General features: G+C 50.3%; 1 pseudogene; it reads left to right on the top strand.

Annotated features, from left to right (window-relative positions):
• On the top strand, window positions 1-27,464 carry LOC133356250 (zinc finger CCCH domain-containing protein 4-like; annotated as a pseudogene).

Here is a 27,464-nt window from a genome sequence, read left to right as displayed (position 1 = left end):
CGTGCTTCGTGCGCAGACGCGGCCGCCATTTTACGAGGACAGAGCCCCGGCAGCGTCGCCCGGGCCCGCTCCGCATCTCGCGCGCCGATGTTTCCACGGACCAACAACAGCAACATCTACTACTCCTACTACTGCTAAACATCACCAACAACCACCACCAACAAAAGAACCCGAATCGTTAAAGTGCTCGGCTGCAACCAACGGAAGGGATGGCTCTTGAAAGCCTATTGTCTAGATCCCCGTCCCCAGCAGTTGCCACTACCCGTGCCGCCCGTAGCGCCCCAGGGTGTGCGGGGGACGAAAGGTCGAGTAAAATCGCACTCCCCTCTTCACCACCACAACCACCACCACTTCCACCACTTCTATTCTCATCAGCAACATCATCAGCAGCAACACCGGCGGCGGCAACAGCGTCTTTGTTATAAGTATCGGTGGCAACAGCGCCGCCATCGTTTCATCGTCTTCCGCCGCCATTACTGTATAACCATTTGCCTTACTGCGTTTTACTCTCTTGTCATAAATACTCTTGATGCGAACTCGTTAAACATAACGCCATCGTCACGGTCCTCGTCGGCACCAACAGCAGCAGCATTGTGATAAGTATCGGTAGCAGCGCCACTCGTCACTGCCACGGCAGCCGTATCGCACTGTACGCGTGTTGCTAACGACTGCTGCTATTGTAGCATTCGGTAATAATGTGCGACTATCATAATCACTAATAATATCGTCGGCATCGCCCGCCAGTGGTGCTGACATCGTTATAATACAACCACAACGGTAATATTACCATTACTAATTTAAAGTTATTTTTTTTATAATTTAAAATTTTATAACCACACTATAATCACTATTATCACTACTGCTACAATAACTATCTACAATATTACTGTAATAACTATCGCTAAAACCACAACTAATATACCCATTACTGCTAAAATCACTACAGTACTATCACTCATACTATAACCATAATCACTATCACCGTTACTAATAAGTCACGACTTAAAACATCATTGCTACTATTACCACATCACTGCGACTAATGCTACCAATACGATAACCATAATTAATACTATAACCATTAACATTGCGAATATAACTTATAACCATCACTAAATGTATCGTCATCACGAATATAACATCGGGACTATAATCCCTAAAGCCACCGTTGCTACCTCCATAACCGTCGATTCTATAATCTTCTATCACGAGCCTCGTCTTTGGTATAAACATCACTGGTACATCGACACTACTACGGCTATTTTAGTTAATAGCATCACAGACACTACAATAACTACGACCATATATCCATCACTTGTCATTTCAATAATTCACTTGGCTACTTGAACTATCATTACTCATCACTAACCATCACTACCAACGTAATTGACACTTATCACTTCTGCTACGTTGCTGTACGATCACTGTCATCTTGAAACCACCACCAACTCACCTAATAATGTCGCTAATTATCGTCACTTATACCATCAGCCGCTAGATTCACTCCCGTTACATCGTCTAATGTACTATCATGATTACGGTAACCACTAAATAGCAGAACTCACTTAATTACTGCTGCCGTATGCACCATCATAATTACCGCTACGTTTACTGGCATCAACTTATAACACTACTATCACAAGAGCCACCACTTAACATCATTTAGCTCCATCAGAATCACGAATGCTCATACACAAGTGCACTTTAACACGGTACACACCGCGGCGTTAGTCTTATTCTTTGTTTTACTTATCTTTTACATATTTCTCTTAAGATTAGTTTTGTATTGTCATTTGGTGGTAAGGATAGGTTAATCGTTCTATATAATCAATTTTATACTTTTGTTGATTTTGGCTTTGCTATGTTCTAGCGTGGCTGTTTTTATTTAATCAATGTCCTTAACCGACAATAGCGATCACATTCGTGCATGTGTGTTTTCAGTCTTACATGTCTTATTTTAGTGGCCTTTAATCTCGCTGGGTTTAACTATTTGCTTTTATAAAGAATACTTTATTTATGTAGTAACATTATTTTCACTTCCTCCTAACCACATTTTCTCAGGCCCTCCGCCATTTCCAGGTCCACCTAGCGGCCATCTCCCACATCATTATGCTAATATTTGTTAATTTATGCTAAATTATGGTAATGTGTGCGGGCCGCGCATGCGCAAACCGTTGCCCTGCTTGCAGGAAGTGACACGTGTGTGTGGTGTGGATTGGGAGTGTTTTGTGGTTAAAGGCACCAAGCAACTTTAGGATGTAAACTAACCACCCACTCCACTCTTAATCTCCCTCGTACCGTTTTCTCCGTGTTCCGTTCTACACCCATTGTGGCCAACAGCAAGCCCACTCTGTGTGTGTGTGAACACGCGTGTAAACATGTATGCGTGTGAAACTACTTGTGTAGTCACTGCTTAACATTTTTAACACTGCCTGAAAAGAAAAAAAGTATATACTTGGCGACGTTATGCGCAATGACCCTTCTACATAGCACACAGGTCAGATGTATTGGTTCACCTCTGGCCTCTTTAAAATGTGGAATGAAAAAAATCACGTAAACAACCCTAATGTGCTGTGAAGAAGGGCCATTGTCCGAAACGTCGCCTCTCATATACGTTCAATTTTAAGGCCAGAGTGTCATTGAGGAGTGTTTTGAGTTAAGCACTTTCAGTGCCGTAGCAACAGCTGTATTCTCGTTTCAGTAAGTGCCAATTCTGCACTTGAGCCGTTGTTGATTACAGTCTGACCTATGTCTTGCTTAGAGCCCAACAGCCTTGAACTTTTTTTGAAGTCCAGTTCTGCCTTGGGAAGAGTGGCGGTGTGCAGTTGCGCTGACAGTAACTTAGCTTGACAAGCTCTTGCCAGTATTCTTTCAAATGTAATTTTAGGCGTACTACCATACGCAGCAAGCAAGCTCAAATCTAACGCTGATTCGGGACTCACTCCCCTGGTCACTTCTGAGCAATTGTGGAATCGCAAGTGACGGCATCAGATTGTGCACGGGCACAACACTTAAATACACCGGGACAATGGCGGAGCCAGGATTTTCAGGTAAGGGGGGCAACCCCTCCAGCAATGAAAAATTATAGAGGAGTTGTTAGTAAGTAAGGACTTGTCCCTTGCTTTTTTATTCAACGCGTGTGGCGATGGCACAGCCATCGATTGAGGGTCGAATTCGAACCGTGTGTGATCGGCATCGCGCTCGCTGAAGGTCTTTGCCTTCAGGGAAGTCGTGCCCTGTATACGCAACTGCGCACAATTATGCGAGTCACTTATAACTGCTTTGCCGTTACTTTTTGCCAATTATAGACTCAGACTATTGTCCTATCATCTCATAGAGTCCCTGGCACGTAATAATATGCTACACAGTGGCAGTGGGGGTCGCAAAATGCTGATTTATTATTAATAAACAGCAATGATCCGATTGAAATTGGGGATTTCGATTGGATCATTGGAGGGGATGTGCCACCCCACCTCCCTCACTGGCTCTGCCAGTGCACCTGGATAGTTTGACCCATCCACCAACTGCACCCTCATCAGGTCTCAGTTTATCTATTGTTGAACTTCTTTCTTCTGAGGCTCTGGCACTTAGGAACATGCATGATTCAAAGCTAAAGTAGTATTTTTTAGAAGTTCGATTGGTTTACTTTGAGCATGGAGAACAGTAGACCTTGGGGTTGCTCTGTCTTGTAAATGTTAAGGTCCATGCAGCAAAATCCAAAAGTGTCCACGCAGCAAGCCTGGCGCTTTTTAGCTTCGTAGAGGTGGGCTATATCCAGATGACCGATTATTGGATAATATAAAAATTGTTGGAAAATAAAGTCCTGCCTGTGTTCCCACGTGTGCCGCTGGACGCTAGGTGATGGTTTAAAGCTTGGTGACATTGGCATCATCACGCTGGGCATGGCTTGTAGGGGGGTTCCCGTCTTTGGTGGAGGGGGAGGCAAGTTGTGGTGACCACGATTGTTTTAAAAGGGGCCCAAGGAATCGATAACTCACGCGCTGTGGTGCTGTGAGACACTTTGGGGCTGATGTGTCCAAAGTCACTTTGTTGGTGGCATCGCTGGTTGGCTGGCTCGTGGGGCACCTTTTATGTGGGTGCGAGAAGCCCACTGACGTGTAACTCGGCGCACATGTCCTCTTATGAAATGCCCTGACCATGCCAATTCGCCGTAGCTGGCCTGCACCCAGCCCTCGTAACTTTTGCTTGCCAGAAAGAAAGAAGAGCGTGGCTCCCAGCTCAAATGAGCCTTGCTCGGTGCTCATTTCCAATCAGTGGTAAATTCCACATTCCTATGGCGTGGATTTGTTATTCCGCACAAGAAATTCTGTTGACATCCCACAAAATTGGTCAAGTTATTTTAGCCATACTAGAAACATGTTGAGTTAAGCATAGCCACATTGAGATTTAAACTTCCAAACTTATAGTTGTGAATCGTCAAGTGGTTCTAACTACAGTTCCACTCCCTCATACTACTGTATTCCAATTTTGCTAACGGCCTGAGATGGAGCGCCTATCCGAAACTTTGGCAAAGCAGTGCTCCACTCAGTATCAGTGCCGACGTCTTACCCTTCAAGTCACCTGTTATCCAGACACTATGGGGGGGCATACTTTGCCACGTTCCCTTTCGCAGATAAACATTCGTCGCATGGCAGTCAAAGCGACGTTTTCGCTTTCCAAATGTGGCAACAAAAAAACGCATTCGAATGTTTTTCGTGCAGTCATTCTGACTGGGCCGAGACCAACGACTAAGCCGCTCAACCACCTTAATGCCACGTCCTCTTAAACTTCGTAAAAGTGTCATCAAGCATTGGCTTGCATAAATGAGCGTGGAGCAGTGGTCATCAGTGGTCATCCCATTTTGGCAGCCACGTGCCAATGGCAGTTGCACATTCTCTGGGTGCGACCAGTCTTCACAGCGCAACCACCGTTGATGGCCAACAAACCGTTTCCTAATTTTATATGCAAGGCCACAGATGATGGATTGAGTTCACCGTGTGCAGTGCCTCATTCTCACAAGTTAATATCGCACAAGACATTTACGTTCAGCAGCCACTGCTGCGCTCGCTAGCAAGAGCACGTATTTGACTCCTAGCACCCAGGCATTTTAAACCTCGCATGTGCAACCTATTGCTTGGGGCGCCCCCAGGTTTGAAAATAACTTTTGGAAGATCGCATTGTCCCGGGTGCAGTGGTCGCAAGTTGCACCTGTAACCCTTCTCAGTGCTGGCTGCCCGCTGAGTAATGCCTCCAACCAACAACCCACGCTGGCGCACAAACCTCGGGTATCGTATACAGTGCAAGCTCGGTTTACAAATCTGGCCACATGGCGCAACGGTTAAAGCATTCAACTCCCAATCGTGAATTTAGCGAGTTCATGTCCTGGCAAGGGGGTACACTCAGCCCATCATGCCTATGCATGTAAATGAACAGCCCCGCGTCAGTCTATTGCTGGATGAGTTCCTCTCTGCGTCACGTGTGTCGGAGTTATTTATCACGCTGGTCAGTGCTATTCGGTGAAGACTGGGAGCATAGAAGTAGAGCACAGTGGATTTTGCTGCACTGTCCATGTAGCCCCGTGACCCTGTTGACATCCTGTTTGTGTCTGGTGGTCACACATCCAGACACTATCCATGTCCAACACTCATTGGCTTCTGATGTCTGATGCCTTTAGGCGCATCCTGGGGGATTTGATTATTGGCATTATGCTTTTGGGGTCGCTAAAATAAATAGTACCACCATGGACGGTTATCGGTGTGCTGTTTAATAGACGTGTAACGACGAGTAGATTCACCGATTTAAATCATTTATTTTTCCCCGTGACGTTTGCGCGTGCAAGAAATTTACAGTCACGCAATTCAAATATGTGACGTGCGACTTTACACGTAGACGAGTGGAATGAACAAACCCGTAAGAACAGAACAAACAAAGAAATGCAATTGAGACAAAAATGGGACAAAGGTTTATTTACATTATTGAATCGAATCAAAACCTCACATTTTGACACTTGCAGGAGATGGGGGCAATGGCATGGGAGGTGGGGTTAAATTGTGTAGTTGTTTAAAGACTGGTCCCTCTCATACGAATATGGAGTTGACATTCAACTCCCAATCGTAAATTTACCGAATCCTGGAGTTGACACCACCGGTTATGAGCCACCAGCAAGAGGTGAGTACCACCAAAGACTCTTAGAGCAGGGAAACGCTCGGGAGTTCCAATGTCAAATCTGTTTGAATGCTCGAGCATTGTGCAACCCTCGGAACCCACAAACAATTGCGCAGTCGTTGTGTAAAGGGAATATTTACACAGCTACATTGCCAGCCAGAGAGAACACAACGTTTATTAAACTGAGGACAGCTGACTGCGTAGACCGGTGGGGGGTATGGGGGTGAGCTTGCCGAGGCTTAGAACTTTTAACTAACGTTGACTGGCCACGCATTAACTGCACTGCGCCTTGACCACTTTCGTCACTGCAAGAAGCATCTGCAGTGACAGAAGTGATTGGTGTGGCGCTAAAATTGGAAACGCAGCGTTGTTGCCTGGTGGAAAAGATGCCCCTCCAGTGCCTGATCAGTGCTGCTAAAGTGCTTGCAATGACGGATAGAATATATTTTCCATAATAGAGTTTTTTTTGGGTTAGATCGCGTAAATATATAGATTGTCGTTAAAACCCGCCACCACCTGACGCAGCCAACTAATGAGGGTTGTCACGTAAACAGAACATGCCAATTCGTCACTAGTACATGTTAAACAATATATTTTGCGGGCCGTTCCAAAGTTGTCGGCCTCGCATCGCGAATGGCTGTATAAAATTAATTCCCTGTGCCGGACATGGCCCAGATAGGTTCCCCACTCCTGCCATCAACGTTCGTGATTGAACGATTCAACATTTGATAAATGTGGATTATTTAGCTCGCCGTACATGCATGTTTTCACGTGTGTCATCATCGATATATTTTTCGATTAGTGTGTGTTGTTTGTAAACGGATCCTTGGCACTTCTGCAACCACTGCCAAATGAAGAAGTGGATTCTTCAATCGTATCGTGACCCTGGGTCCTGACAATCGAATTTTCTTGAGAATCGTTTCACCTCTCGTACACGTCGCGGCACTTGCAGAATAACGACCAACGGAGCCCGACTTCTGGATTGAAATTGGGCACTGCAGGCATCTGTCAGTGGCGTAGCTATTTAGTGTTCAGGCGTTGCAACTGCAACCTGAATTTGAAATAGTAAAAAAGGATTTTAAAGTCACGATCAATGGGTGTGCATATACAAGATTGCACATTAGCTTTTTGGGGGGTTGAGAGTTTGTTAGCGGGCGATGGTATCCAGTCCATCTGGGGTTGGCCATGCAACCAAGGGAGGTGGACGCAGGCAGACATGCGACGATTATTCGATCCAAATCGATTCCCACCTTCCTCAAGCAAAAGTGGCATCGTGCAGGTAGAGGTTAGATTATTTATGATCGTGTGTGGCGGCACGTGGCTGCAATCCACCGCGATGGAGACGGAAAGGTGAACGCATCGCGCAGATTTACGCAACTCCCGAATCGGCCGGGCAGCGATGTGGCCACAACTTGGCAGTACAGCAAGTGGGTTAGTGTACCCGTTGTGTGTACCTTTGAGCGTTAGCCTCAAGGTACTGTACAGGACCAGTCTACATTTATTATTTAGAAGCAGTTAGCCTGGATGTGAACACAGGTAGAGAGTTGACAATGGTCATTTTTTAAAAGACATTTGGAGGGTTAATGTGGGTTGACATCAAAAACGAGTTTTGGAGCAACACTCATCTCATATTTTACATCCCTCAGCCGGTGGTGGAAAGTCTACATTGCTATGGCATAAGTGAGAACATACATAGATGACCACTGTAGACTTCTGTAAAAAAAAAACTTTTACACAACATTCTATTGATAAATGTTGAAAACCTCACAAAACGCAAGAAAAATACTGAAAAGTACTCATTTGAAAAAGGTTATCACATTTTCAAGGTCTTGGGCAACATGTCACTGGTGGGATTTCTGTCGACATTGCCACATATCACTATCCCTTCATGCCTTCTGCTAAGTTTTGTAGTTTTATGTTATCTGACTTACAAGGTCCGCTCCTTACAGTATCCCACGTCTGGCTTCGTCCTCTTGCGTTAATTGAGGGCAATACACAAGTTGCCATGAATGTTTTCGCCGGTGCCTCTTTCTCTCGGGCCAGGGTGAGTTTGTTCGCTGCCGCCCAACTGTAGCCTCTTAAGTTTTCAAGCGAGCCACAAATAGGCGATTGCCAGCGATGTTGGGAGCCGAGATAATGATTGACGGTGGCAGCCAGCGTGTTTGTGACGTGCTGTGCCCGCTAAGCCCACAACTGCGTGTAGTATGTAGCCTTGACATTAGGTCTTGGAAAAAACGTTTGAGCAAGATTTTATTCCCGCGAGAGCCATTTGTAAGGCCGTGGTGTCACTGCCGAGGCATCATTGTTCTAGTTATCATCACTCCGGTTTTATTCCAGCTGTGCGTAATTTTTTTATAGATGAATCAATATTTGTTCATACCGGAGGAGGATTTCCGATGAGCTATGAAGCTATTTTTCACACATGTACAGTAGGGGCACGGGCTCAGAACGTTACTACAATAAACGATATGAAAACAATGAGTGCAAATTATAGGAAAGGTAAGATATTCACAAATAATATATACAAATAAAACGAAACCATTATTTGTACCAGTTAAAGCCCACCTGGCCACAAATGATAGCTCAATGAAGTGGCTTATCACGTGTACATTTATAGCAGGCAAATAAATCATCTAAACGCATATGCTGACACATGCTCGCACAGTAATACAATACTAATTTAATCACTTTCTCACACACACGGTCTCATGTGTACACTCAATCAAGCATGCCCTCAGGATCATATAATAGACTCGTACAAACATGCCGTCACACTCGTACATAGTCCGTCTCGGACGTGTGCTTCTACAAACACCCTGACAGTCACCCTGTCCTGTATCCGTGTGATCTCTCCGTCGTCACCCTTTTGTTAGTCTCGACCACAGGCCACCATCCCCTCTCGTGAAAAGTCCCGTCCAATCCCAGTTACGTTTCCCTACGGTCAATCTAATGTCTCTCACGTGCGTGTGTATGTGTGTGTATTATCTGCACACACATACGCAGTAGTGTAGCAGTTAGAGCTCTGCAATACAAACCTGGCGACCCGAGTTCAATTCCCGCTTACTGTCAACACCAGTGACGATTATTTGAACCGATCATGGGCCTCCCCTTGGTCGACTCGGCCTCAATTGAGTATTGGGTGCAGTGTGTAAACATCACCACTGGGGAGACAAAGGTGACTGGGTGTGGTGTTGGCAACCCACCCCCCGTGTGCCGTTCCGGCCTTCATAGGTGCTGCTCACTAACAGCACTTGCCCCAACAGTGTTTAGGCTTTACGGGGGATCTTTGTATTTTCTACTCCATGTGTTCCTCCTCCTCCTGCCTCTAATTCTAAGCAGACGCCTCTTCCCTCTTCTTTGCACGAATTGTAGCGTTAACATATTTTCTTGGTCAAGCTCTACTTTTCTGATCCATATGTAACAGCGCGTAGTGTAAACCTATTTATACCGGTCATCGGCAGTGGGAGGCTAGCCCGGGCATGCACGCAGCTGTGGTGGTGACGGCAGTAAGCAAGCCAGGCCATTGTGACCGGCATCATGCTCGTAAAACGTGCACTTGATTAAATGATTACTGCACTTTTTAACACGTCCACTGCTGGATGAAGGCCTCCCCTCACCGTGTCAGTCATGGGGGTTTGACCAACTTCTACTTGCTGGCTCAGTACGGGTCAGTGAAGTTTTATTCGATAAGAGTAATTATTCCTGGCTTGATGGGTGCCACCCTGCGCACCTGCTGAATCGCTGTACGTAAGAGCGTGCGTATGTGTACAAACGAGGAGCGGTGGGACAGTGGTTAGCGCACTGCACGCAATTCCTGGCCAGGGCTACCAATCGGTGGTGAGGGATATCTGTTCCAGGGCCTCCCTGAGACTGACTCCTTTAAATGAGAACCTGGTGCAGTGTATAAGCTTAGAACTGTGCAGGCTAAGGTGGCCAGACCCGGAGCGGACCTCACCTGCTTGCTTATTAACCGTTCCAGCCTAAATCGGTGCTGGCTAACAGCACTTGCACCAGCAGTCGGTGAAATGTTCACTCTGTTCACCCTCTTATTTGGGGGATCAAACTCCCTCTTTCTTTACCATCATCATATGAATGGGATCTATAAAACGACTGAAACTGTCAGAAGTTGGCAGTGGACGCCATAGGCATACACATTGTCCACCTGACGTCTCGCTGGTGTAGGATCTGGCTGTGCGTGTGTTTGTGAAGGCAGCAGTGGCGGAGTGGTTTGCGTACTGCACTAGGAAACCGGTATCCTGGGTTTGATTAGTGGCTCACGGATAACATCACAGCATCTGAAACCCATCCTGGCCCTCTACCATACATCTGGTGCGGCGTGGGCAGATGAAGTGGCTGAGCATGCATGGTGATGGCTATACCAGCTTCCCCCCCTCCCTTGTGTGCCAAATCGTCCTTAATAGGTGATCACGAACAGCTCTTGCCATACATTTGAAAAGGCTAACCCACGGATATTTTCTCACCGTGCAGGGAGGAGGGCGAGCTGGAGGATGGAGAGATAGATGACGATGTCGCTGAGCAGCAGCAGCAGCAGCACTCACCCGATGGTGGCCGAGGGGGCCGTGGCAGCAGCAGCCGCGGCAGCGGGGTTGGCGGCGGCGGTGGAAGCGGCGGTGGCGGCGGTGGCGGCGGTGGAGGAGGAGGAGAATGGGGCGACTCGGACGGAGAGAGGGACCCCAGCAGCCGCGAGCGCGAGCGGGACCGTGAGCGCGAGCGCCACCGCAGCTCCCGCAAGAAGCGCAAGAAGGAGCGCGAGAAGGAGAAGGAGAAAGAGAAGCGCAGGTCCAAGCGGCGGCGGAGGGACAAACACGGACACAAGGTGCGGTCCCTCGTGCTCCCTGGGCCGGGTTGGTGCAATAGTCACAGCTCTACGGCTAATGATGTAAACAGTTTATTCCATTCAACACAGACGTACATGTAGGATGTGGGGTGGCAGGCATTGGTAACCAATGGAGTTGGGTCATATTCTTAGGTGTTTTCGGTAAAGTCACGTAGGTAAAACATCAAAATTAATAAAATAATTTTGATGTTTTACCTATGTGACTTTACCGAAAACACCTAAGAATATGATTCCTTGCAGTCACGAAAGCTTCAAGTCTAGAATGGAGTTAGGTGTTCATGACCATGTTGACAAGGATGTACATTGAGGGTGATAACTACATCGGTAATGAAATTTGTGATTATGATATTGATGGTGGTTATGATGAGGGTGATAGTTATGATACTGACGGTGATGATGATGATGAATGGAAATGAAATTGGTAATGGTAATGAAGGTGGCGGTTTTGTTGGCTAACATAACCATCAGCGTCATCTATAATCGTAGTGATGACGATTATTGTTCTTAAGATGGCTATGACAAGGATGTCTCTGGTGATGGCAAATGGTAATGTTGTTCCCGCGATGATGTTAATGTTGAGGGTTATGATGAGATGGTATACGGTTTCAATATTAATGACACGGACAGTGGAATAGCAACGATGCATTTGGCCTTGGTGCCATTCAATTAAATTGGCTCCTCTGTACAATTTCCCCTGCTTGGGCCTGTGGGTCCTGGTCCAGTAGCACCTCCTGCACACTACTTGATAACTGCACTACTGGACAGCGAGGATATTTATGGTCGTAAGGACAAGGATGGTGGTGGTGATGATGACGTCGCTTTTGCCGTCTTTTGCAGAGGCACTCCCCTTCAAGCGACGAGTTTTCAGAAAACAGCGAGGAGTCGGACTATGGAGCTGCTGACAACCGGGGCTACAGGAAGAACTACAGGGACTACGAGCCTCACTACCCACCCAAGGGAGTACACCAAGTGGGTTCCTGTACCTATCTGTCCAGACTGGATTTGGATTTCCTCCCGCACAGTGAAAAGTGTGCCTTTTCTAAGAAGGCATTGGCTAAATGCCCCCATTGTAAGGATCCTCCTGATAAAGTATTGAGGCTCAGTTAGGCTTTACTGGATAAACAAAGATTATTATTAAGGCCAACATTCGTGTAGCCTCTCACCAAATCACCCCCAGAATGCGCGTGATCTCATCTGACCTTGGGAGCTAAGCAGCTTTGAGCGTAGACGGCTCTTTTCTGGTTGGCAACCATGCACCAATAGGTTGCCATAGAGTTATGTTGTAGTCAGCAGAGGGCAGTGCAGCGAAATACATTATTCTTATGATACTGTGTCTATTCTCCCATATCTACTCCCTTTCTTTAACATCCCAGACTGTCCAGCTTGGTGAAGTATGGTAAAATAACTCCCACTTTGGAAGGCCCTCAGCTAAAAGTGGATTGCCAAAAGGGTTGGACATATACGTTGTATGATATGGCAGTGATTCCCAACCTCTCTGAACCCATATGGCCACCGTCAAACCTCCCAAAGAATTTCACATACCATCTTGCAGTCAAAAAAATCTGGTGTTGTTATTTTGAATAATCGTATCGGCAGCTTCTCCTTGAATCACTTCCCACAGCCTTTGCGGACCACAGCTTGGGAACCACTGGAATAGGGAATACCCGATGGGTAATCGGCAACACGGTGACGAGGCCGCCGAGTGGTAGCGTCGTCGTCGCTTGTTGCAGAGGTTCACGTTACGAATTCATCGGCCGCGGTGTGTAACCTTTAAAGTACCGAGCACAGTCTGCTTCGCAGCGGCCATTAAAGATGCCCTGACGTCATTCGTCAGAGTAGGATATTGTGTACCGGCGTCGTGGTCGAAATGTTAAAAGTTAAAATATTATTCAATTTGGTCTTGTATACAGCAATTATTGTTACCTACTGGCAGATTAATACCAGTCTAAGGAACGGGTGCCACTGGGAGGTCCCATTTCAAATGTGTTTGAGATGAGTCGTGATGTAAAGCGCTCTGACATGCCCCGGCGTATACGGTAGTTCGCTCATATCAAGAACAAATCGTTATCATCAACACAATAAATAAAGGGGAACACACGATGAATAATAAATAATCAACCCTCATCCCTACTGACCTCTGACCTCTGTCCCACGCAGCCCAAGCCCTACATGGACGAGCCCCCAGAGCCGGAGTACCCCGAGTACCAAGAGTACGGCGGTGGTGATGTAGAGGTGGACGATGGTGGCGGCGGCGGCGGCATTGGCAACATTGGCGGCAACATTGGCGGCGGCATTGGCGGCGGCATTGGGGGGAGGTTTGACGAGTACGAGGAGGAATACAAGGGCGAGGAGGACGATGACTTTGCCTGCCAGCTCAAGCAGTACCGCGAGTCCCAGGGCCATCTGCGTGGCCACCGTGGTGAGGGGGCCACAATGGCGTGTCTGACCGTCGCGTCAAATTCTCTCTCGCCCACCAATAACCAAGCTTCAAATGAGCGCGCTGATTCTCCCCGCCCTCCCCCGGAGATTTTCTGTGAATTGTCACGCTTTCAGGCTGTGATTAAGTCTCACGAATCAGTCTTGATTTTACCGTTTACATTTTTACTTTCTGTTTTTGTCCGTCTTATTTTTCAAGTTTGCTCAATACGTGACCAAAAAATTTACAATGGCATATCAATTGCATATAATTAGCTTGAATTGTTAATAATTGACTGACTTACATGATTCGATACATGTACTGTGAGCGTAAGAAGCGATGTTATTCTATATATCACCCCGATGAGCTGAGCTCGATCCCCAGCCATGGCTAACTGTGTGGTGAAATATGGAAACTCTACGGCATGGGGAGGCCTTCATCAAACAGTCGATTGACAAAGGGGCTGTATATTATATTCGTATAATAATGTGATGATGATGTGTCGTTATATGCCGACCAATTTCTGCTCGTTGCTAACCGTGCTGCTGTTCTCCACTCGCTCCCTCCCCCTCCTGCTGCTTTACCGACCCTCCCCTCCCCCAGGCGCCAGGATGCGTGGCCGTGGCCGGGGTAGAGGCCAGGGCAAAGGCGGGCGTGGTCGGGGCCGAATGTTGCACATGCGGGAAATGGAGCACATGGAAGACATGGACATGCACTACGATCACTACGAGGTGAGGCTATCGTCGCCCACCCCGACGTCTTAACGTCGCGAAAAGTTTGCGTCGGCCGGCAAAAACGAGCGTTACCGGCGATGTGGGGGCGTGCGGGCGTGTGCGTGCGTCTGTCTCGATACTGACGGTTCACGTTTGTTCCGCAGGACATGGGCGAGATGGTGTGCCCGCCCCGCAAGAAAAAGAAGAAGAACCACACGGGCAGCACAGCGCACCTCATCTGCAAGTTCTATCTGGAGGGCCGCTGTGTCAAGGTGCTCCGCTAGATGGCCTTCCACCCATCCCTCCTCCCTCCGCCCCCCCCCCTCCCCACCTCACCACAATGACCTGATGCACAGTGACCTGAGTCCACCGACAGCCCCTCGTCATGCGATAAGAAATGCACGGTGATGAGGGGTAGTGGGGGGGGAATTGGGGACGCCAAAAAAATGAAAAGTGAACAAAGAGTCACAAGGCTGTCCCTCGGGAGCGGGGGGGGCGATTCACTCATTCCATTCCCAGCAGCGGCGTCACGTGGCTGGCACGGGGCCCTGGTGCAAGGAATGAAATGAGTTCCGCCCAAAATTCCCCTCTTCCTTCATAGCCTGATGCATGCCCCCCCCCCCCGCCCGCCGAGCCCCTGTGGCTGCACACTCGATAGCTACGCCACTTAACTGAATTTTAAGATTTGGCATCACGACTTAAATGCATTGATTATTCTACATCCCTATTTGTATTGTATGTCTCGTTCTGTCTTGTTTTTTGTTCTACCTTGTTCCGGTAGCTTGAGGGTAACTATTACGTTTCATTCGTACAAACAGAAAATGGTTGATTCTTACGTGCATGATTCGATTCGTACAATCGTGGGCGTAAGAATCGGTTTTAATTGATGAAGCGATAATTTACCACCTGCCTAAATTTTTGCACAGTCACCGTGGCCCATACAGATGTCAGTGCTACCCCTGGCTGTAACTAACAGTGATGTGATTTGTCCAGAAAAACCTCACTTGAGTAGCACGATTCTTCGGAGGGCCTTGCCTTGGGATGTATGGACAAGCCAATTTTAAGGCGTGTGGGTGGAAACGGGAGTATCCGGCATGTACCCACCTGTAACAGTGAAGCACACTCAAAAGATCTGCACAGATGAGTTCACAAACCCATATCCTGGCCACCTCAGCCTAAATCTACATGACCCACCAACTCTTGCCTTCAGAGCATTCCACCACAAGGCATGTGCCACCGAAACCAGCAATACCAGCCCCTAACACTGCCACTACCTCTGACCCCATTCTCTACCTCTGGAGCGTTCGCCCGACCCCATTCTCACTTTCCATTCCTTTTTCACTTTTTGGCATTCGCAGGATCAAACAACAACAAAACAAGTTGTTAAAAACTCACCAGCCCGTCATTCAAACATCATTCTTAATGACCTGATGCACAGCATAACTCTCCCAACCACTGCCGTGCACCGATACATTCACGGCACCGGTCCCAGTGAGACCCCCCCCCCCCCCCAACCACCACCGCAGACTGGCGGGACGAGTCTGATGTCGTGTGCGCCGTGGGACCGGGAGACACGAGAGAGATCATAGAACGTATGACCTGATGCATGAAGCAGTCCCCCCCCCCCGAGCCGATTCATGCAGAGGAAAACTGCTCACCACCACCACCCTGCCTTTTACCCCCCCCACCCCCCCGGCAGAAGACGTTGAGACCTGAACCTGATGCAAAAATGAATATCTTACCCCCCCCCCAAACAAAACCCCCTTGTCCACACGAGTGCACAATGCAAGCTGTGACCATAATGAATGCACAAGAAGAATGATGATGCCTCCTGTCATAATGAATGCACAAAAAAGTGAACCAAAATGAACATCTGAGCTGATAAACACAGAGAAATAATCACTTCGGAGCACTCGTGACCATCAACTCACTTGAACCATCGGTAATGAAGTCCTAGCGCGAGTCAACCAACCCCTGGCCTCATGAACCCACTTCAACCCAGACTTTATGAACCGTGATCGTGTGAATTTAAATTCATTCTCGCTCAGGGGGAGGGTGGGAACGAATAACTTTATTGACCCGTGACTTTGTACTCAACTTCTCACCTAATTAACTTGTGTGAGGATAGTAACATCTCATCCTGTGTTCTTTGGAATCTGTGACCCAGTGCAAATCCTTGGATATATTCTAACACATGTCCTTTAAACCCACAACCCACTGAATTAATGAAATCATAACTGAATGCACTCCTGTGAACCCATAGCCTAATGAGCATATAAACCCATGGTCCACAGCACATGAACCTGCATGAAAGCACACGATCTGTGACCTATTTAAATCCTGGCCTGATGGATGCATATGAAACCACGCAGTCCTTGACTTATTGAACTCGCCGACCTTGTGAACCATGATGAACTTTTAGAAATCTAGATTTCATTAACTCTCACGCCCCCGCCAATCAATCCATGAACCTGATGCATAAGTTCATATCTGACCACGCACTGTGCAACTCTAGGTCTCGGGAACTCACATAAACAAGACTTAATGACCTAGTGAACTCACATGAATCGTTACCTAATGAACTCTTATGAACCATGACCTAATGAATTGCGATGCACCCACACATACGCTCGACCTAATGCATTCCTATTAACCCAGCCAAAACTGCTGGCCAAGTGAAATTGTGTAAATCGTCACCTAATGTACTTACATGAATCACATACCCCTGACGTCGTGAAGTCAGGAAGCTTGACCAAATGAACGCGCACAGTTCCCTGACCTAGTGATCTCTTGAGAATCCACTCACCTTTGTGCGCATATGAATGAACATTTCTACGATCCTACAGTGGGGTACAACGGAGCATGGCCCAATGAAAGCACAAGGACGAGGACCCTGGCCCCACGAACATGTCAACCCAAAAAAACGTGCGAGCCGATAAACCAAGGATGACCCCATGATCTTATGACCTCGTATGAACTCCTACTTGGGCTTAAAGAACTAGTAACAAATCTTGCCCTTATCGACTCGTGACCTTATGTGTCGGGATCCGCCCGTACATCGATTCATCGATTAATGGCCATTCCTTATTTCTCGATACATGCATTGGACTGGTGCTTAAGAATCGACGGTTCTATGTTTGTATGCACTGTATGTAATGTTGGTTATGTGATACCTCCAGCCACTAAAAGCCGCTACATTAATACTTTTGAAAAGATCATTAATTACTATTATCGATCCACACGAACCCTTTGCCTTATAAATTCGTGCAAACCCTTGGCCTAATTAGACCCCTGACCTTATAACATTGACCTAATGAACTTACAAAAAATATTTTGTGGAAAAATCAACAATGACCCTGAATGAACCCAAACGAATGACTGATACAATTACAAAATGTATGAACTCATGATCGAATTAACGTAAAAGAACAGAACCCCTTGCTTCATCGACTAAAAAGAAACCCGCTGCCCGATGAACTTGAATGAACAGTGACCAAATGTATTCTTATGAACCCACAAACGTGATGCATGAATTTTATATCTAATAAGGGGAGAATTCGATTCTTGGCCCCCTGAATGATGCATCTGGGCTTCATAATGAACAATAATGCCCTTTATTTTACACAAGAAGGCCTCACTGATGCTCAAGGCAGCTTATCATGAGTGTCCTGCATTGAGATGTTTGGCCAATTTTATTAGTGTGGGAATTTCCTCGAGTATACGGAGAAAGTCCTCCACACGGACGCTCGATGCTCTGCACGGTTAGGATTCAAGTATCCGTTGATCTACTACCATCTCCTGGCCACCTCGCAACCCATACGCATGGTATCCCCATGTGTTGTAGGTAGCTTCTTGAGATTCGAGTTCATGAAGCAGCCCAGAGCGGTTGGCCATAGGCACGTGTCGTTGAAAACGAATGTCTGACCTGATGGAGAACCTCATGTAATCATCCCATAGCTTCGGGAATCCATGTGAACCCCTGACCAATGAACTCATGACCTGATAACCCCACTTGAACATATTACCGAATGAACTCAAAACACAAATCCTTCACCTGATTAAGAAGGGACCTAACATGAAGTCATGACTTAAGTAATTCACGTGATCCATGCCCTAATGAAATAAATAGAAGATTGCCTACATAACCCAACTGAAACCCTGAGCTAATGAACCTACATTCACACACGTCAAACTCACGAGAACCTCTGACTTGATACACCCAATTGAACAATTGACCCACGTGGACCCATGGCCTAATAAACCCAAACTTAACCCTGATGTATTAAGCCCACGTGAATACTGGTCCGTTGAATGTGACCTGATCTGAACTGATTAACTCGCAGAAACTCATATTCCACTCAAAAAGAGACGCAATTCAAAACAAGTTAAGAATAAAACAAGCTCACGTGTGGATTTTGTAACACCAACACGCGTTTGTCTTCGGGAATTTAATTAGCAGTGCGGAATCCGATGGGTCGCTGTGAGGGGAAAGCACGTATGCATATTTGCACTTGTTCCTTTTTGCTCCGAATTGTTTCTTTTGGGCCAAACCCTTTGATCAATTTGGCCAGTTTCTGACTCACATTTGCCCCGAATAGCAAGACAATCTTACGCTGACCTTTCACTCGGATTGGATGATCTTTGCGAGAGCGAAAGTGCACTCAGGCCCCCCCCCCCCCCCTCCCACCATTACAACAACAGCTCATCCGTAGGTGGTTTCAACCTCGGAAAGCGTTAAAAGCGCACAGCCCTTGTAGATGCGTACCTAGGCTGCGTTGACTTCCCACAAAGCTACTCATTTTAACCCCACCCTCGCTCCCGTGAAGGCACCAAATCATGGCTGAGAACTAGCGACCTTCCGATTGTAAATCATGTTCCAACGACGACGCTGCCGTTTGTTTTCCATTTAGCGCTCGGCCGCTCTGTGTGTGCACACCCAAGGGCAAAGGTTACAAAGCCGAGATATGCACTCCCCCAAGGTCTCACCAGTGGCCTTGTCTTTGTCTCCCGTCCTCTGCACAGGGAGAGAACTGCCAGTACAGCCACGACATGCCCAACCGCAAGCGGGAGGTGTGCAAGTTCTACCAGAACGGACATTGCGTCAAGGGAGATTTCTGCCTCTTCATGCACAATATCCTTTTGCTTGGGTCTGTGCCCAGTAGCGTGCCGCACGGCATGCTGGGCCTTGTAAGTGTCATTGGTAGAATCATGCTTTATTATTTCAGCTGGTTAAGGCCCATTGAGCTCGGCAGCTCTTTTACAAGGATGACCGCAGCCCAAGACCGTCGGCGGCGGCGGTAGTTGGAGGAAACTGCAGGGAGGGGATGTGCAAATTCGCCAGCAAAAGCGGCAGAAAATTACACAACCCTTGCCAAATCCGCAAAGACGTTAAACAGTAAGTAATGCTTTAATACAAGGTAGGAAATTGACCTTGTCCATCTGCGCCACCACTCCACCCCAGTGAATGATAGTGAACACATTCATAGGGGACATAATGAGTAATCGGGAATATATAACCTGTGATTTAGAAGACTAGTTGGATCATGGAGAAGTCTGTACATCGCATTTTGTTAATCTGGACCTACCCGCGCCATGTAGGCCCATGAGGGCTATCTAACCAGAGTTTACCATGCCTTCCAGTCAGTGTGGGTTGGCGTGCAGGCGTAGAGAGTGTAGATTTGGGAGATTTGGGAGATCGGTACACGAGTGGATTTTTCAGCACTTCCCTGTGCTAACCGCCTCGTAACATAGCTCCACATCAGGCTGGAATGACAACCTATAACCGGTAGACTAGAGTAGGCATGTCCACTCATAGCCACTGTCATGGTGAGAGACATACCGCAATTGATGTGCCGGGTGCAGAATAATATTCTGGGTTGCTGACCCATACAGACCCAGCTGAAATTCAGCTCTGCTGGCCTGCCCTGTACTCACGACGTTGCCGATAGCTCCTTAACGGCGCCTGCTGCACAGGACTACCCATGCCGCTACTTTCACATGGGCGTCACCTGCTTCCAGGGCGACAACTGCAAGTTTTCGCACGACCCTCTCACCGAGGAGACCAAGGAGATACTTGATAAGGTGAGGCCCCGTCACGAACACACAAGCCAGAGGTGGTCAGACCGCCGCTCGCAAGCCGCATGCAACAGGCGGACCAGTTCAGTCTCAGTTCAAGCACAGCCACCGTAGAGACGCAGCAAGTGTTTTAATTTAAATTTTCATTAAGACTTTATTTGAAACAGAATGAGCCCATTGTGGGCACAGCTGGCCATCGTTTGCACATGACCATGGTGGCAAGATGATTCTGAGTTAACGGTCAAAGGTGTAAAATGATTGGGATATGCATGTGTGTCAAGCGCCTTTTGTCAGTTCACTTCTGGATGAAGGCCTCCCCGTGCCGCGTCGGTTGTGGGAATTATTTGGCCTTACCCACTCATCCTGGTCGGTGCATGTTGGTGAAGAGCGCAGATGTCAGAGCATAGTACGGTACAATGATTCATTTTGCAGTGCTGTCCTCTGCTGACAAAAGTCCCCCAGCAGCCGACAAGCACCGGTGTTGTGTATGGTAGTCACCCATCCAACCACCATCCAGGCTCACTAGCTTAGCCTCCAAGCTCTTAAAGACACAAGGCGCATTCCAGGTGATCCAGCCATATCAACAGATTCAATTTTATTATATAATTGATGTCCGTGTTTTATCCAGGGAGTCAAATCGATTGCGTGTCCGGTTTGGTGTGTTCTGTGCGTGTTTCACTGCTCCACCCCTCGGCATTCGCACGTGGAGTCAGGAATCCGCGGGGAGAAGAGCATTTTTATTGTTGAGATGCTCGCGACAGCGTGCAGCATGCAGTGACAGCTGCTGACAGCATCGATTTCGATGTAAAACTTCTCTGAACCGGTTCGCACCGGTAACTCGGTTCGACATTCAGCTGCAAACTCCCAACCTGTAACAAATTTAAGGGTTATTTCCAGTCATCGGTTCTGGTTTCTGGGTCTGGCTCAACTCCCCGGCTTCTCTGCTGATCGCATCGCGAGCGGCCAAAGTGGTGTGCGTGGCTAATCGCACAGCACATGTACAGCGTTTTGTCCGTCCCACTTTGCCCAGCGTGTAATGCAGAGCAACGATGGCCGTTGCGCTTGGCAGGTGCTAAGCAACGAGGTGGAGGCCAGCGCTGCCGACGACGAGAAGGAGCTCGAGGAGCTAAAGAAGCTCGGCATCACCCCGCTGCCGAAGCCGCCGCCGGGAGTCGGCCTGCTGCCCACGCCCAACTTCAACGCGGGTGGCGCGGGCGGACAGCAGCAGGGCTCCTCCGGCCTGCCGGTGCAGCAGATGTCGCCGACGCACCAGCAGCAGCCGCTTTCGCCGTCGCATCAGGACTGTTTGAGCCCGGGGCCTTCGTCGGGCATTCTGGGACCGCTTCCGCCGCCGACGGGCCAGCCGGGGCCGCCCGGGCTGCCGGGGCCACCGGGACAAGCGGGGCAGCAGCAAGTGCAACAGCAGCAGCAGCAGCAGCAGCAAGGGAACAAGAAGATCCCCTCGCTGTTTGAGATTGTGGTGCAGCCGACGGCACAGCTGGCGCACAAGATGGGTGTCCGGTGAGCGTGGGTTTCTGTGTTTCTTCTCGTTCTCAGTGTCGGTCGGTTGCCTGCGTCATCGGTCTGCTTCGTGCATGCTCGTGTACAGCCTATTTTGTCAGGCCTCTAGCGAGATGAGGGTCTTTGGACTTATTTGACCATACTTCACCCGAACTGGTTAGTGCGGGTTGGCGAATTTGGCAGGAATAGATGCGGGAGCGTAGAAGTACAGTACCAACAAAGGATGTTGCTGCGCTGGACGGGTAGGCCCGCACTAGCCATTAACACCATGATGGTCGCCCATCCAAGCAAGCACTATCCAGGCCCAACTCTGTTTAGCTTCTGAGTTCTGAATAGATCTTGGCCATTCCGGGCGATTTGAGCATAGGCTGATTTAAAAACATATTTTTCCTCATGCACTTTGGTATACTATTTTTGATGATCAGGTTTAGTTTTCAAAATGCATACGATGTAACTTTCTCTCGTTCAACTCTTTAATTCATTATTCTGATCCCAGTCGGCCTTCACTGGGCTGCCGGAGGTACGCACAATCTGCTGCGGTTTCCACTTGTGTCCTCGGAACGGATATCTGCAACTGTTTAGCAGGTCTTAAGCGAGTAGACTGCCAACCAACCGGTCTCTGGGCTGTTGCGTTGACTGAACGTCAACTGATGTAGTGCATGCTGGGATTTCTCTGGTTGCTCCGGTCTCCCCCCCCCACCGTCCCCACATCCATAACACTTGTTAAAAGGAATTGGATTGTGCGTCATGAACCACAATTCACATGTGCTGAACGTGCCCCACTGATCATGAAGGGCTCTTGGGCAACCTGTGACAGCATTTTGTTTAACAGGCCTCAAAGCCCTGCTCATGAGACTGTAGAGAAGTTTAAACGTCACAGAAGTTTGCTGCTTCAACAAGTGTATTTGTTATTTGGCAAAGTCTATATAAAATCAAATTAACTTAAAATGACTCCATACCAGATTTTCACATTTATTTTCCAAAAACCTAGACAACGATCAAACTGGATGTGGTTCGTTATTCTGCCACATGCTGGGAGAGTTTGTTGATGTATTTCACAATCTGACTCTTTTGGTGTTCTCTGTCCGCAGGCCTAACTTCCCTGGACCAAACCAGCCACGGCCTCCGTTCCCAGGGCCAGGACCACCAATTAGGCCTGGATTTGGGCCTGGAATGGGGCCGGGTGGCCTTAGTCCAGACATGATGGCCATGTCAGGGCCGGGCACACCGGACATGATGCAGCCTCCTCCTCCTGTTGGGCCAGAAATGATGCAAGGCATGGGCCAGAATATGGGTCAGAATATGGGCCAGCCCATGGGCCAGAATATGGGTCCGAATATGGGACAAGCTGGAGGCCAGAACATGGGACAGGCAATGGGCCAGAATATGGCTCAGGGAATGGGTCAGAACATTAACCAGAATATGGGTCAGGGAATGCCCCAAAACATGGGGCAAGGCATGGGCCAGAACATGGGCCAGAACATGGGCCAGAACATGGGCCAGAACATGGGCCAGAACATGGGTCAGAACATGGGTCAGAACATGGGCCAGAACATGGGCCAGAACATGGGCCAGAACATGGGCCAGAACATGGGCCAGAACATGGGCCAGAACATGGGCCAGAACATGGGACCTGGTGTGGACATGCAGGGCTTGGTTCCGCCTGGAGGCACGGAGAACATGGGTACCCCGGGTGGCGGGGAGATGATGGCCATGCCTCCCGAGAGGATGGGAACGCCTGGTCTGAACCCTGCACAGAACCCCATGGGTCCCATGGGGCCTATGGGAGGCATGCTAAACCAGATGGGACCCATGAACCACCCAATGGGCATGGGGCCCATGGGACCGATGGGACCACTAAACCCACTCGGGCAAATGGGTGTCAACGCCATGGGCAGCCCGGACCACCAGCAGCAGTTGCAGCAACAGATGCAGCAACAGATGCAGCAGCAGCAGCAGATGCACATGCAGCAATCAAACCAGGCGGCGTGTGTGGCGAGCTTCCTGGAGTCATTCTTCGGGCAGCATAGGATGCAGAGCAAGCCACCGGAGGAAAGCGCAGGTTCGTGTGTATTCGGGCACGTTCGTCGCTCTGTCCACGCGCGTGCTTCGTGCTTGTGTGTTCGTGCGTGTTGGATTGTCTGCGCACGCACACGTTCCTTGGACGATGTGCGTGTTCGCGAGTGCAACTGCGCATCCTCGTGTGTTGGGGTTGTCTGCCCGTGCGGGCCCGAGCGTCTGTTTGTGCTTGCGCGTTCGTGTGCACGCATGTCTGTGTTCGTGCCTGCGCACATATGCACGCAGCCGCAATTCACCTCAAGAATTTGACTCCATAACATTTCTAGTAATTCAGGGGATTCACGTGAACCCATTACAAAAGAAAATCATTGATTCTCACACACACTCCGAATGGATATGCTCCTCGGGGGATCCTATAGTCCAGGCATGTGAAGCCTGCAAGCCCCGTGGCCACGTGGGAACCACCACTTTAAAATTGACCATAAGTGAGATTTATCCATCTCGGCAATCGTTTTCGGCACATTAATTGGGTACGAGGGGGAGATTATATTCAACCTGGCAACAACACTTGATATCCGTCACTGCAAGGGCCTCATATGGTAACATAAGTGACTGAGGTGTGTGCTAATGTGTGGCCCGCCTACGTTATTTGAAAGTCCTATTCGGCCCTCGGGAAGGAACAAGTTTTCCGGTTCTTCAACAGTGGCATTTACCCAGCACAGCAGATTTTCAAGTTCCAAATGTATTTTGCTTTAACCCGCTGAGAACTCAAGAGACCAAGGATATTCTCGTTTGCAAGAGTGACCTGCGTCGCTCAACGTTGCCACCACGTGACCGTTTAGCAGGAATGATTGTCGCCACCCGCTCACGGCCATTGCCTCCGCGTCTGCCCCACAGAGACGATGCCAGAAGCCGGCGTGAGCGAAGGCGAGCTCGCCCAGATGTTCGGCAAGGGCGTCGGGGGTGGCCCGATGCCCCCGCTGGGACCCCCGGTACCTTCCGGCGTCCCCATGGGACCGATGGGGCCCGCGGGCCCCATGGCGGGCGCCGCGGGCGTCGGCGGCGTCGAGGCCGAGATGTGCTCCCTGGGCGAGATGGGCCCCGATGGGCCCATGCAGGGGGTCCCCAGCGCGGTTCCGGACTTCCTGCCGGCGGCGCAGCGAGCGCTCTTCATGAGGATCCAGCAGAAGCAGGAGGAGCGCGAGGAGATGGCGAGGAGGGCGGCCGAGGCCGAGGAGAAGCACAACAAGGAGGAGGGTGAGGGCAAACGATCGCACGCTCGCTCGCACATGTACAGCCCTTTGTCAATCCACTGCTGGATGAAGGCCTCCCCGCGCAGTGTTGATATTGAGTCTCTTGGCCACGATTCACCGTGCTGGTCCGTGCTGGTCCATCGGAACAGGTCCTGGGGAGAGCCCAGGACCTGGTCCGATACCACTCGCCGGTGTGGTAACCACAGCACCCCTGCTCCACCCTGAAGCGGTGCAGGAAGACATAGCACAACACAAATGTTGCATGGTCGTTACAGAAGAGTAAATGAGATTATAAACTTCTTAAAGTAAGCGGTAAAGTAGAAATTGTGTTTATGTGCACTAAAAAGATTTTGACACGATCATCGTTTAGTGTTTCTGTCACATTTGCAATGCAAGATGTGAGCTATACTCACTGCTTAGGCTCGGGATAAGTGTCTGTGTAAAAATCCGTGTGTAATTGGCTGTGTCTCAGGGTGTTGTTGGGTAAGAGTTCGTATAAGTGGGTTGTTGTGTGTGTGTGTGTCGTGAATATAAGAATGTGTGCCGTGGTGATGTCACCGCCACTTAGTGGTGAATGGCAGTTGTTGTGTTATATTACCCATGTGTAAGGATGTTTGCATGTCACCATTCCAGTGTGTAAACTTGTCCGTAGACAAGCATGCCTGGGCACGTGCGTACATACACGCCAGGGTATCTGCCCGTGTGCATGTCTCCAAGCCTGCCAGCGTGCAAGCTAGTCCCGATTTAAGCCTGCCCGTGTGTAATCCAATCGTGCTCGCGCGTACACCGGCTCGTGCTGACTGTTGGCATCGTGTCGTGTGGCAGAAGGTGTCAGCTGGTACTCGAGCGACGAGGAGGAAGGGGGCGGTGGCGTGAGCTCCATCCTCAAGACGCTCAAGACCCACGCCAAGCAAAGGCCCGGCGGCCCCGCGACTCCCTCCTCCGCCGCGGACCCACGGCTGCACAAGCAGTCCGGCTCCGCGCAAGCCCAGGACCCACGTCTCAAGCCGGCCGACCCTCGCCTCAAGCAAGCGGGTGACGGCAGGCGGCGTCCAGCCGCGACCCCCGGCTGGCGCACGGGGCGGCCGACCCGCGGCAGGCCGGCCGCACGCCCAAGGACGCGTACAATGGCGGCGCGCGCAAGGCGCCCGCGGCGGCGGCGGTGGCGTTGGCGGTGGCCGGCGACGACGAGGACGGCGAGCGGGAGCTGCGAGAGAAGGCGGTGGCCATCCCGCTGGATCCGGCGCCCGGCGCCCAGCAGCGCGACCCCCGCTCGCAGCTCAAGCAGTTCAGCCACATCCGCACCGAGCTGTCGCTCTCCAAGCCCAAACTTCGCGCGCCTCGTCCTGTGGGAGCCGGAGGACCTCATCCCCTTGCCCGTGCCCAAGTCGGAGCCGGCGCTGCCATTCCGCTTCCGCTGCCCCCGCTCGACGCCCGTTTGCCGACGCCGGCGAAGCGGCCGCGCCGGCGCCGGCGGCCGGCGCGGACCCCCGCATGCGTGCGCAGGCGGCGCCGTCTCCGCCGCAGGACCCCCGTCTCGTCGTGCGGCAGACGAAGCCCGCCGACCCGCGGCTGGGCCGGGCGGGCGGCGCGGCGGAGCGGCCCGCGGACCCTCGTGTCGTCAAGGGCTCGGTCGGGCCCTCGGCGGCCTCGGCCGGCGCCGTCGCCGCTTCCGCCCGGCCGACCCCCGGCTGCTGAAGCTGGCCGTGGTGGAGACGCTGGCGAATGAGCTGCGGGCGTCCGGCTCGCCGGACCGGGCGGCGGCGGCGCAGGCGGAGTCGCCCACGACGCCGCTGGCGCCGTACGACCCACGGCTCACGTCGGCCCGTAGGGCAGAGCAGCATCGTGAGCTCCATCAACCTGTACGACCCCCGCACGCCGCAACCCGCGGTGACCACCGCGGGTTGCGGCGGCGCGGCCGAGACGGAGTCGGAGAAGGGCAGGCGGAGGCGAGTTCGGCGGCGGCGGCGCCGGACGGGGAATCGAAGCCGCGGCGCTTGTGATACCCAAGACCAAGCAGCCGCCGGGCGAGGCGCAGGGCGACGCGGCGTTCGTCCGCCGCTCGGTGCTGGAGACCCATTGGCTCGGAGGGGTCAGGGCGACGCGCAGGAGATCGCTACAACAGCTACAGCCAGACGCGCTTTGCGGCCCTCGGTGGTGCCCACGCAGCAGCTGGCGCAGCCGGGGGCCATGCACAACCTGCCAATGCTGCCCATGATCAGGCCGCAGTACGGCATTGACCCCAGGCAGCCGAGCAAGCAGGCCCTGGGGGCGCCCGTGCCGGCGCCAGACGGGGCCGACAGCCACGCCAAAGACAACGCCGGTGAAGGCGACGGTAACGGCGAGAAAGGATAATGACAAGGGAACAACGGACGAACAAGACCAGACGTCACTCAAGGATATGTTCAAGGCGTTTGACCCCACCCGCGTCGCCCTTCTGCTAG

Source organism: Lethenteron reissneri, chromosome 53, assembly GCF_015708825.2.
Source record: "Lethenteron reissneri isolate LAM-NWPU_2019-01 chromosome 53, ASM1570882v1, whole genome shotgun sequence".
Lineage (NCBI taxonomy): Eukaryota > Metazoa > Chordata > Hyperoartia > Petromyzontiformes > Petromyzontidae > Lethenteron > Lethenteron reissneri.
This window is presented reverse-complemented; position numbering and strand designations above follow the sequence as displayed.